This window comes from Triticum aestivum, chromosome 1D (assembly GCF_018294505.1).
Source record: "Triticum aestivum cultivar Chinese Spring chromosome 1D, IWGSC CS RefSeq v2.1, whole genome shotgun sequence".
Classification (NCBI taxonomy): Eukaryota; Viridiplantae; Streptophyta; class Magnoliopsida; order Poales; family Poaceae; genus Triticum; species Triticum aestivum.
In genome coordinates this window covers 15,677,262-15,686,673 of record NC_057796.1, presented here as the reverse complement: position 1 = coordinate 15,686,673, position 9,412 = coordinate 15,677,262, and the positions used below count along the sequence as shown (strand labels likewise).

General features: G+C 40.3%; 1 pseudogene; it reads right to left on the bottom strand.

Annotated features, from left to right (window-relative positions):
• Window positions 1-667: 667 nt before the first annotated feature.
• LOC123157075 (chloroplast envelope membrane 70 kDa heat shock-related protein-like) lies at window positions 668-3,465 on the bottom strand (annotated as a pseudogene).
• Between the last annotated feature and the right edge of the window lie 5,947 nt (window positions 3,466-9,412).

Below are 9,412 nucleotides of genomic sequence, written 5' to 3'. Positions count from 1 at the left end.
ATCCTAACGCTGGCTTTTCAATTAGTCAGAGTTAAGTTTCTATCCTATGCATGAAATAATATCTCTTTCCTCATAGAAAATGAGTTAATTACATAACATCTCACTTCCTATCCTTTATGGCAATTACTTTTTGATTACTAGCTTTCACAATGACAGAACACCCTTTATGGCATCAAGAATGTTGTATTTTAACATTATACATCTCATATACTATTAATCTTATCAATAGTTAAAAGCAATCTCAAAAAACGCATTAGGCCCTATATATGTATGGAGAGAGATAGTACAAAAATGGGAGAGATGATTTATTTGGTCGGCAATCAAACCATCCAGGAATACATCCATGCACACTTCAAATCATATACCACTACTGATGCATGCATCTTGTAAGCAACATGTCCCACAACAAAAATAAAACACAGCAGCTATCATCTATCACCATCTATTTGTTCCAAGAACAAGTCAACTAACTAAACCGACAACAATCCAATCCATTTCATGATGCCTCGGGGCTGCCCTTCTTCAGAGTCACAAGCTAACAAAGAGCTAGCAGCACTTGAAGAACACAAAACAAGCCAAGACCTCTGCATCCGAAACTTGGATAATAAGTAGCATGTTCCACCAATCGTCCCGCGGAACGTTGACAATAGTCAAACAACAAAAAACTTCAAGCCCATGGGAGTTCCTGCGTGTGAGTATGAGTAAATTGCACGATCACATCCAACCCTTGATTTCCGCAAACACGACCAGGGCAACCCCTAAGACGAGAAGATCCTGACACGTGACTCTTGTGACCCTGAAATCAACATGCACCAATTAGTTGCACTCTAGACCAGAAAAGTCATCAAGAATTCGTGATTATCATGACATTAAAAAGTAAATACTCCAACTTGGGTATCGGTTCGTCAACTACATCAGTTGGACTAATATGCAAAAATAAGAGATTTCAGATAGGTACACATCTTTATGAAATGACATGGCCTTGATTGGCATATTAAATGGATGACACCGTCGATTCATTGGCTTGAAGCAGAGATGCATCACATTATAAGATTAGAAGCAATGATCACAAATAGGGTGCAAAAACTATAAAAACAAACGGGGAAAATTACTACCAGCCTCCCTGGCTGTGAATGTTGAGCCAAGCCAGAGCATGAATAGGACATCACCACCGAACAAAATCATGACAATCATCTACTTTGGCTAAATGGCCAGCACACACATCAGCCATAGCTCGAAGGCTAGGCCCCAGAGAGATGAAACAGAGGAAGGAGATACCAGGTACTCAACTAAGTAGTTGCAGCCGAAGAGGCAGTCCTGGAGAGCCCAGATCATCGTGCCATGTACGAACTGCTGGATGGTCTCGATGTTGACTTCGTCTTGTGTCACTGATTGGTCTCTTGTATATATTGTACTATATAGAGAAGGAGATGGTGCTTGCTATGTACGTACCTATTCCTACCTAGATCAGCTGGGGGTGTGCAAATGGCACGACGGAAAGTCGTCTTGGCTGATGTACACCCAGCTGTTTCCAGACCAAGAGAAAGGGGAGTGACATCCAATAGCAGCAGGTCCTGGACCTTCTTGTTGCCCTCTCCGCTGAAGATGGCAGCTTGGACGACACCTCCGTAGGCAACAGCCTCATCAGGGTTGATGCTCTTGCAGAGCTTCTTGCCTTTGAAGAAGTCCTGATGAAGCTGCTGCACTATGGGAATCCTAGTGGAACCACCTACAACATCGTGCACGATGCTCTTTTCCATCTTTGCGTCCCTGGGGCACATCTCCACAGGCACCATACACTTCTTGAACAGATCCACTCACCTCCTAAAACCTGGCATGTATAATGGTGGAGTAGAAGTCGATGCCCTCAAACAGCGAGTCAATCTCAATGGTGGTATGCGCAGTGGAGGAGAGCGTTCCCTTTGCCCTTTCACACGATGTCCTCAGCCTTCAATTGCCACCAATGTCCTTCTTGTTCTTCCTCTTAAACTCCTGGACAAAGTGGTTGACCACCCTGTTGTCAAAGACCTCACCACCAAGATGAGTGTCACCAACTGTGGCTTTAACCTCAAAGATACCCTCCTCAATGGTGAGAAGAGAGCCATCAAAGGTACCACCTTCAAGGTCAAATATGTGGACATTCTTTTCACCAACACTGGAAGACTTCTTGTCAAGACCATAAGCAACGGCAGCAGCTATTGGCTCATTGATGACACACAGGACATTGATGTGTGTCAACAGCTGTGACTTTAACCTCACCACCAAGATGAGTGTCGCCAGCTGTGGCTTTAACCTCAATGGTAAGAAGAGAGACATCAATGATACCACCACCAAGGTCAAAGACGAGGGCATTCTTTTCACCAACACTGGAAGCCTTCTTGTCAAGACCATAAGTAATGGCAGCAGCTGTTGGCTCATTGATAATATGCAGGATATTGATGCCAGCTATGACACCGGCATCCTTTGAGCCTGCCTCTGCGAGTCATTGAAGTATGCCGGTACAATCTACTGTGACAACAACATTCTCACAGTTGTGTCAAGGAAAGCTTCAGCAATCTCACTTATCTTGACACCACCAAAATCTCAAATGCCACCTTTCTAAGAGCTTTCTTCCCATACATCAAAGAGGAAAGGAATTTCCACACCAAATACCTCTTCTCCACCTATATGGCCTGTGCAGGAGGAAATTTGATGATGCTTTGAAGTGACCTACACATGAAGCTTATTCAGCTGGAAAAGCACAAATGTACATCACTTTGGATTGGCACAACTGAATTCTGCTTGTTGACCCTCCTGATTCATGAAGCTGACAAGCAAAAAATGAATTGACTTCAAATTCTAGTAGTGCTACTACAGTATGAAACCAAAACCAGATGGTCATAAGGTGACGAGGAAACAAAAATAAAGATAGTGAAGTGTGATTGGCACTTACGTTTCCTCGTTCGAGCTTGGTTTGAGATCTCTATCAATTATTCCACGGGTCAAGCTCTGCTTGTGCTCAGATGATTAACTCGTCCAAGTTCAGGGTCCCACAAGCTTGTGTTTGATAATGATACACGAGCTACAGATTCCTGAACGAAAAATACAGTGCAAGCAAAGATAACCATAATAAATTGGTTATGACTACTGAACGAGAAAATGCAGTATTAGGTTACTCGGCACTTTCAAGAGCGGAAATCCTCCTATATCCAGTAACAATTAGCAGATAAGCTACTAATGGGATTCGACAAATTCATAATTGAAATGTATGAAGGCTTTAAGAACCATTTACTTGCACAATATATTAGACCAAGATCAACTGAACAAAATGTTGGTTAAATATATAAATATACAAACTACAGTGACATAGTTTTTGAAGAAGTGATTCATCATTTTAAGTAGTAGGAGTACTGTTTGGTCGTGGTTCTGCTAGAAGTCACGTGCTTGCAGATCAATTATTGGTTGTTGCTCAACATGCAAGTTCATTAGTGCATTATTACTCGTAGGTAGATGGGAGGCAACAAAGTGCATTTGCAGAAGACACACACACACACACTCACTCACACACTCAATACTCGATGGTGTATTAAAAGACAAGTCTGCAACCAAAACTGCAGAACTAAACAACTAGGCCATGGAACAAAAAAAATCTGACACTCCTCCTTATCCTTGTCCACAGCAATGGACAATTACCGGAGAAGCTACTGATGGGATTAAAAAAAATCATAACTGGAACATGTGAAGGCTTTAAGCATCATTTTATTGCACAATAGGTTAGGCCAGGATCAACTCAACATCAGGTTGGTTGCTGAATATAAAAATATACCAACTATAGTGGCGTATTCTGTCAAGCAAGATTGTCCTGCTGTTGCGTTCTTATGTAAAAGAGATCATCAGCGTGGCCACTGAGGTCTGGTAGCTCATCAAGTTCACCGTCTAACGCAACACCATCGTACAGGAGGAAATGTATTCATTTATATACACTGTATCTGTAGTGGATAGGAATTTAAGGAGCTCCCAAAACAGGGCATAAACTGGAGCTCACAAAAATAGTACGTAGTTCAGCACCTAACATGAATACAAATCAATCTGAAATTAAAAGGATTCCATTTCCAATTGAAAACAAATAAACTTAAATTAAAAGGCTCCGTTCCCAAATTAAAACCATAAAGTGAAAACAGAGCTAGCAAGAATGAGAACGTGTGCAAGAAATAAACATTACAAGTGCTTGTTCAAACTTGTCAGACTACCTAACCTCTGTTTTGCTGCCTATCCTGAGGTTTCAAAGCTCAACATGTTTATACCGGTAGTGCATGCGAATTTACAGAGGCAGACAGAGTGGGAAAGGAACGTAGGACGAGGACAAACCTTGTGTGCGATGGAGGGGTAGCAGATCTGGGCAGCAGCGCAACAGATCTGGGCGGCAGCGCAGCAGCTCGTATCAGAAGTAGTCAAGGACGTCGTCTGCGTGGTAGGCAGTGCTACCTCTTGAGCACTTCGTTGGTTTTCCCTTGAAGAGGAAAGGGTGATGCAGCAAAGTAGCGTAAGTATTTCCCTCAGTTTTTGAGAACCAAGGTATCAATCCAGTAGGAGGCCACGTACGAGTCCCTCGCACCTACATAAACAAATAAATCCTTGCAACCAACGCAATAAAGAGGTTTTCAATCCCTTCACGGTCACTTACGAGAGTGAGATCTGATAGATATGATAAGATAATATTTTTGGTATTTTTATGATAAAGATGCAAAGTGAAGAGCAAAATAAAAACGGCGCCAGAAATAGCTTGTTGTCGGGAGATTAATATGATGGAAAATAGACCCGGGGGCCATAGGTTTCACTAGTGGCTTCTCTCGAGAGCATAAGTATTTACGGTGGGTGAACAAATTACTGTTGAGCAATTGACAGAATTGAGCATAGTTATGAGAATATCTAGGTATGATCATGTATATAGGCATCACGTCCGAGACAAGTAGACCGACTCCTGCCTGCATCTACTACTATTACTCCACACATCGACCGCTATCCAGCATGCATCTAGAGTATTAAGTTCATAAGAACAGAGTAACGCTTTAAGCAAGATGACATGATGTAGAGGGATAAACTCATGCAATATGATATAAACCCCATCTTGTTATCCTCGATGGCAACAATACAATACGTGCCTTGTTGCCCCTACTGTCACTGGGAAAGGACACCGCAAGATTGAACCCAAAGCTACGCACTTCTCCCATTGCAAGAAAGATCAATCTAGTAGGCCAAAACAAACTGATAATTCGAAGAGACTTGCAAAGATAACCAATCATACATAAAAGAATTCAGAGAAGATTCAAATATTGTTCATAGATAAACTTGATCATAAACGCACAATTCATCGGTCTCAACAAACACACCGCAAAAGAAGATTACATCGAATAGATCTCCACGAGAGAGGGGGAGAACATTGTATTGAGATCCAAAAAGAGAGAAGAAGCCATCTAGATAATAACTATGGACCCGAAGGTCTGAGGTAAACTACTCACACATCATCGGAGAGGCTATGGTGTTGATGTAGAAGCCCTCCGTGATCGATGCCCCCTCCAGCGGAGCTCCGGAACAGGCCCCAAGATGGGATCTCACGGGTACAGAAGGTTGCGGCGGTGGAATTAGGTTTTTGGCTCCGTATCTGGTAGTTTGGGGGTACGTAGGTATATATAGGAGGAAGGAGTACGTCGGTGGAGCAACAGGGGGCAAACGAGGGTGGAGGGCGCGCCTAGGGGGTAGGCGCGCCCCCCTACCTCGTGCCCTCCTGGTTGAAGTCTTGACGGAGGGTCCAAGTCCTCTGGATCACGTTTGTTCCGAAAATCACGTTCCCGAAGGTTTCATTCCGTTTGGACTCCGTTTGATATTCTTTTTCTGCGAAACTCTGAAATAGGCAAAAACAACAATTCCGGGCTGGGCCTCCGGTTAATAGGTTAGTCCCAAAAATAAAAGTGTATAATAAAGCCCAATAATGTCCAAAACAGAATATAATATAGCATGGAACAATAAAAAATTATAGATACGTTGGAGACGTATCAAGCATCCCCAAGCTTAATTCCTGCTCGTCCTCGAGTAGGTAAATGATAAAAACAGAATTTTTGATGTGGAATGCTACTTGGCATAATTTCAATGTAATTCTTCTTAATTGTGGTATGAATATTTAGATCCGAAAGATTCAAGACAAAAGTTCAATATTGACATAAAAATAATAATACTTCAAGCATACTAACTAAGCAATTATGTCTTCTCAAAATAACATGGCCAAAGAAAGTTATCCCTACAAAATCATATAGTCTGGCTATGCTCTATCTTCACCACACAAAATATTTAAATCATGCACAACCCCGATGACAAGCCAAGCAATTGTTTCATACTTTTGACATTCTCAAACTTATTTCAATCTTCACGCAATACATGAGCGTGAGCCATGGACATAGCACTATATGTGGAATAGAATGGTGGTTGTGGAGAAGACAAAAAGGAGAAGATAGTCTCACATCAACTAGGCGTATCAACGGGCTATGGAGATGCCCATCAATAGATATCAATGTGAGTGAATAGGGATTGCCATGCAACGGATGCACTAGAGCTATAAGTATATGAAAGCTCAACAAAAGAAACTAAGTGGGTGTGCATCCAACTCGCTTGCTCACGAAGACCTAGGGCATTTTAAGGAAGCACATCATTGGAATATATAAGCCAAGTTCTATAATGAAAAATTCCCACTAGTATATGAAAGTGATATCATAGGAGACTCTTTATCATGAAGATAATGGTGCTACTTTGAAGCACAAGTGTGGTAAAAGGATAGTAGCATTGTCCCTTCTCTCTTTTTCTCTCATTCATTTTTTTATTTGGGCCTTTTCTTTTTTTATGGCCTCTTTTTTTTATTTAGTCCGGAGTCTCATCCCGACTTGTGGGGGAATCATAGTCTCCATCGTCCTTTCCTCACTTGGGACAATGCTCTAAAAATGATGATCATCACACTTTTATTTACTTACAACTCAAAAATTACAACTCAATACTTAGAACAAAATATGACTCTATGTGAATGCCTCCGGTGGTGTACCGGGATATGCAATGAATCAAGAGTGACATGTATGCAAGAATTATGAACGGTGGCTTTGCCACAAATACGATGTCAACTACATGATCATGTGAAGCAATATGACAATGATGGAGTGTGTCATAATAAACGGAACGGTGGTAAGTTGCATGGCAATATATCTCGGAATGGCTATGGAAATGCCATGATAGGTAGGTATGGTGGATGTTTTGAGGAAGGTATATGGTGGGTGTATGATACCGGCGAAAAGTGCGCGGTATTAGAGAGGCTAGCAATGGTGGAAGGAAGAAAAGTGCCTATAATCCATGGACTCAACATTAGTCATAAAGAACTCATATACTTATTGCAAAAATCTACAAGTTATCAAAGCAAAGTATTACGCGCATGCTCCTAGGGGGATAGATTGGTAGGAAAAGACCATCGCTCGTCCCCGGCTGCCACTCATAAGGAGGACAATCAATAAATAAATCATGCTCCGACTTCATCACATAACGGTTCACCATACGTGCATGCTACGGGAATCACAAACTTTAACACAAGTATTTCTCAAATTCAAAACTACTCAACTAACATGACTCTAATATCACCATCTTCATATCTCAAAACAATTATCAAGCATCAATCTTCTCATAGTATTCAACACACTCATAAGAATTTTCTTTTTTTTTTCTTTACTAATCTTGAATGCCTATTATTGTTAAAACAAACTACCATGCTGTTTTGTAGGACTCTCAAAATAATCTAAGTGAAGCATGAGAGAACAATAGTTTCTATAAAACAAATCCACCACCGTGCTCTAAAAGATATAAGTAAAGCACTAGAGCAAAAACTATATAACTCAAAAGATATAAGTGAAGCACATAGAGTATTCTAATAATTTCTGAATCATGTGTGTCTCTCTCAAAAGGTGTGTACAGCAAGGATGATTGTGGTAAACTAACAAATAAAGACTCAAATAATACAAGACGCTCCAAGCAAAACACATATCATGTGGTGAATAAAAATATAGCTCCAAGTAAAGTTACCGATGGAAGTAGACGAAACAGGGGATGCCTTCCGGGGCATCCCCAAGCTTTGGCTTTTTGGTGTCCTTAGATTATCTTGGGGTGCCTTGGGAATCCCCAAGCTTAGGCTCTTGCCACTCCTTGTTCCATAATCCATCAAATCTTTGACCCAAAACTTGAAAACTTCACAACACAAAACTTAACAGAAAATCTTGTGAGCTCCGTTAGCGAAAGAAAACAAAACACCACTTCAAAGTACTGTAATGAACTCATTCTTTATTTATATTGGTGTTAAACCTACTGTATTCCAACTTCTATATGGTTTATAAACTATTTTACTAGCCATAGATTCATCAAAATAAGCAAACAACACACGAAAAACAGAATCTGTCAAAAACAGAACAGTCTGTAGTAATCTGTAACTAACACAAACTTCTGGAACTCCAAAAATTCAGCCAAAATAGGAAGACCTAGATAATTTTTTTATTGATCAGCAGCAATTGGAATCAATATTTTATCACGTTCTAGTGATTTTTAACAATTATTTTCGTGAACAGAAAGTTTCTGGAATTTACAGCAAGATCAAATAACTATCATCTAAGAAGATCCTATAGGTTAAACTTGGCACAAACACTAATTAAAACATAAAAACACATCTAACCAGAGGCTAGATCAAAGATTTATTCCTAAACAGAAGCAAAAAGCAAAAAAACTAAAAATAAAATTGGGTTGCCTCCCAACAAGCGCTATCGTTTAACGCCCCTAGCTAGGCATAAAAAAGCAAGGATAGATCTAGGTGTTGCCATCTTTGGTTTTAGGGAAGAAAAGAGAAAACTTATTATCTATGGAATTAATATTCCTATTTTGATAAAGCACGTGGCTATTGATGGTAGAAGAAAGATTAAGCACGTTGCGGAAATTTGCATCTAGGCTAGCTTTTATCTCTTTAATGGATTCGTTTTGGTAGGAGAGCAAAAGAGACGTGGATTCAACTTTCTCATTCATGGGATGTCCAAATGTAGTTTTCATCTTCTCATAGGTGTCTATGGGGTCCCCTTCAAGAAAACCCTCTTCAAAAATAGAATCTAAAACTTGTTTGAACGAAGCGGGCAACCCAACATAAAAGCTTTTTAGATAAACCTCAATTTGATATTGGGGTACATAGCTAGCCCGGATCTTTAACAACCTATCCCAAGCATCTTTCAAAGATTCATCGAGTAAATAATGAAAAATTCCAGAATCATCTTCATCAAAATTATTAGGACTCTCATTAACAACTCCGGTAGGTTTTTCCATAGTATTATTTATGAGTTTAGATAGAATAGAAGGATTGTCCAAAGCACTA